Below are 4,140 nucleotides of genomic sequence, written 5' to 3'. Positions count from 1 at the left end.
TGTGCTGAACAACAGGCTACCAATGTCACATTCTACAATGATCTGTGGTGAACCACAGGCTATCAATGTCACACTGTACAATAATCTGGGGTGAGCCACAGGCTACCATTAACTTATACTATACATATGTACATTTAAAAGAACTGTGTGAAGTTAGATATTAGCCACATAACATTTTGTGTATCTTAAACGTCTCATGACAGTGTACATATAAGAACTGTGAGAAATTAGTAATTCATGCCATTAGCCAAGTGACATTTTTCGTAGCTAAAGTGCCTTATAACAATTAATGCTGTTTATTTCGTTATTTGATTGGTGTTCTAAGCCGTGCTCAAGAATATATCATTTCTACGATGGCAGCCAGCATTTAGGCAGGAGAAAACCTGGAAGAGCCTGGGGGAAACTCACGACCATCTGCAGGTTGGCAGACCTTTCCACGTGTGCCCGGAGAGGAAGCCAGCATGAGCTGGACTTGAACTCACAGCAGCTGTCTTGTTGAGAGGTTCTTGGATCATTATGCTGCACTAACACACTGACATTACATAAACCCTTTGCTCATTGTGTACTTCTTATAGGTGTAAGACAGGTGATATCCACCAAACAAACATGACATACCATTTAAAAAGTCCACAAAAAGTGCTGTCTACTTATTGCTGCCACCAAAAGCCTGCTAATATGGCAGGTGAGTGAATCTTGAATTGGTGTTTTCAAGAATATTTCACTTATGCGATGGCGGCCAGCATTATGGTGGGAAAAAACCAGGCTGAGTCTGGGTGAAACCCACGAACATCCACAGGTTGTTGACAGACCTTCCCATGTAAGGCCATAGAAGGAATGAATGAATGATTTTGACTTAACGCCACATCGGCAATATTTCAGCCATATTGTGGCGAGCACAAGGTGAAAACACGAGGTGGTTCAAGCAGAGGAAGGAGGTCAAATACAGCATATGAATCTATATGTGCATGAAATCGATAAGATTTTGGCCAGTGATTCCATGCTGTTGTAGTAAGATTAAAGCCAAGTTTTTCAGTATCCAGTTTCAAAATTGAAACTTTTTGGCATTATCGCAGGCCCCATGACTACCCACTACTTACTTTTCTTACAGACAGTTCCATTCCAGCCAGCGGCACAACCCTGACAGCTGCCATCAGTGTGGTGACAGGATCCAGTACCATCAACACAGTTTCCACACTCTTCAGCACAGTTACTGCCATAGTAGCCATCGTCACATTCTACAGAAAAAAGATTACAGGACTGAAGAACTACATACATACTATATACATCATGTATTTCCCTGCGCTTTTAAGAGGAAAATTGTTGTTTTAAATAGTCTGAAAATCACAAAATCACACTGTGATGGTTATTTTATTATCTACATTATTTTTAAAATTGAAGATTTTCCTTCACTGATAAAAGCGATATTTCACTCAGTTAGATATCACTTTTGTTATTACATGATATTATACACCGACATGTCATGACATCAAGAGAAGCATTTTGATGACGTTCCCATTTGTGCTCAGCGGGATGTCATAATACAAGTTTATTATATGACGTTCCCATCTTTGCTCAGCAGGACGTCATAATACAAGTTTATTATATGACGTTCCTATCTGTGCTCAGCGGGACATCATAATATAAGTTCATTATATGACGTTCACATCTGTGCTCAGCGGGACGTCATAATACAAGTTCATTATACGATGTTCCCATCCGTGTCCAGCGGGACGTCATAATACAAGTTCAGTCATTACTTTTTTATTCCTGCATGGCACATCAAGACAAGATGTCATACAAGATGTCATCTACAACATCACTTTCTATAAAAAAGCCTGTGAAGGCCTATGGCTACAAACACTGCTTAAACTTGTTCAAACACATAAAATCATGATATTGTCAATATGCAAAACAATAAATAGAATATTGCACAGGGAAGATCGAATACAATTCATACTTTTTGAGTAAAAGGATGTGATGATAATCCATTCGCATCTCATGGGTTATCATTTTCACCTCACTCAAAATATCGATAGTATTCGAACCTTCACTGTGCAATATCCTCTATGACATGAAACAATATCGTAATACATTCATGTATACATATGTTTAAAAACTCAGCAAAGATTAAAAGTGTAGCTCTATAGACAGTTGTGGGACAAACATGTAGGAGTCTACTAGCCAGTACATGGGTAATGAATATTTTTTAAAAGTGGATTTTTAAAAGTGGAGAACAGTTTAATATTGGGTCAGTGCATTCAACTTGGACACTTCTGTATGAATTAAGCTGTAAGTCTGCTACAGGTGTGCTAATGGTGAGCTAGTGGCTTGTCACAGAGATCTTTCACACTTTTTGTTACGTGTATTGTATTGCACAAATCCTAAAATTGGATGACAAAGTTTTGAAATTGACTGCTATCATTTCGGCTCAAGATACACGAATTTACATATTTCACTGATTTGTGTTTTGCACCACACAGAAGATTAATTGACTAAAATGTGCGGTCATATGATGGGGGTTGAGTTTATGGGTGGCAGAAAATGTGCAGTGCATTGGGGGTAACCTTTACCCCTGGCCAGGCTGCTGATCAACCTCTCCTGTTTTTAAAAGTAAATATGTCAATATACAAATTTACGGAGAATATATTTGTTGTACGACATCTTAGAACATGCTGGATATGTTCATGTACAGGTATGTAGCTTGTACCTTGACCTTTATTACATGGACACAATACATTTGAATAAACATCAAGAAAATGAGGCATGCCAGAAGTTTTTATTGTTGGTCCACTGATTTACAGCCTATTATGTCGGCAAGGTTACAAGTTAAATTGGCACTACATAAGGGTTTGCTGACAGTCAACACTCTTACTAAGCAAGACAATTTACTGTACAAGTAGCTTTATTACATGTAATTTAATGGCAAGCAACTGAGCAAAATTGTGTGAAGGACTGTGTGAAATACCTCAGCTTTAACAGACATACATGTATATAGGCCGATATGTATACAATGTATATACCATGCCCAAGTCATTCGGTGCTGAGGTTTCCATTAAATGTTAATTTATTTACTTGATTGGTGTTTTGTCCGTACTCAAGAATATTTCACTTATATGACGGCGACCAGCATTATGATGGGAGGAAACCGGGCAGAGCCTGGAGGAAACCCACAACCATCCGTAGGTTTTCCATTAAATACAAACAGTGACTACAGCCACCTTCTTTTCTAAGTAACAAGAACAAACATCTTACTTTCATTCCATTTAAAACATAACTAAGAGATATCTTTGAAAATTAATTTGATTGCATGCTTGTGCTCAAAGAGGAAGTTGGAGATGACTATATGAAGTAGGAAGTAAATTACACATAGCTATACATGTACTGCCATTAAAATGCCAGTTTAAGAGGCAAAAGAGGACAGCAAAGTAGATGTACAATGTACACATAATGCCTACCATAATTTATACAAGTTGGATGGTCGCCAGGTGGGACAGAGTTTCTTGAGTTTTTATGATAACTTTTACCTAATAAATGAAGAATTAGTTAGGCATCTCCACGTAAATGATCAGGTGTTTTACGTGAACTTCCTGATCCTGATCCTCAGGCCGGGATCTTTATCAAACAAGGGCCATTTTCTTGTTGTTTTGACCACCATTGATATCAGTGTCAACATAGCAAACTACTCAACGTAAAGTCCTCAGTTGGTTAGCGCGCTAGCGCAGCGTAATGACCCAGGAGTCTCTCACCAATGCGGTCACTGTGAGTTCAAGTCCAGCTCATGCTGGCTTCCTCTCTGGACGTACGTGGGAAGGTTTGTCAGCAACCTGCGGATTGGTTTCCCCCGGGCCGTGCCCACTTTCCACCCACCATAATGCTGACCGCCGTTGTATAAGTGAAATATTCTTGAGTGTGGCGTAAAACACCAATCAAATAAATAAATAAATCAACATAAAGTCAGCCAATAAATCTGAATTAATTAATAAAGTAGCATTACAGAAATCCTAAAAATATTTTACACTGCTTATCAAGAAAAAAAATAGCAAATAATTGTCAGTACTTAGCCACGCATTTGGTGACACAACTATCAATATGTTTTTGTTTGCAAACCTTTATGCCTACTGATGTAAAAATGTACCCTAT

Source organism: Liolophura sinensis, chromosome 7 (genome assembly GCF_032854445.1).
Source record: "Liolophura sinensis isolate JHLJ2023 chromosome 7, CUHK_Ljap_v2, whole genome shotgun sequence".
Classification (NCBI taxonomy): Eukaryota; Metazoa; Mollusca; class Polyplacophora; order Chitonida; family Chitonidae; genus Liolophura; species Liolophura sinensis.
This window is presented reverse-complemented; position numbering follows the sequence as displayed.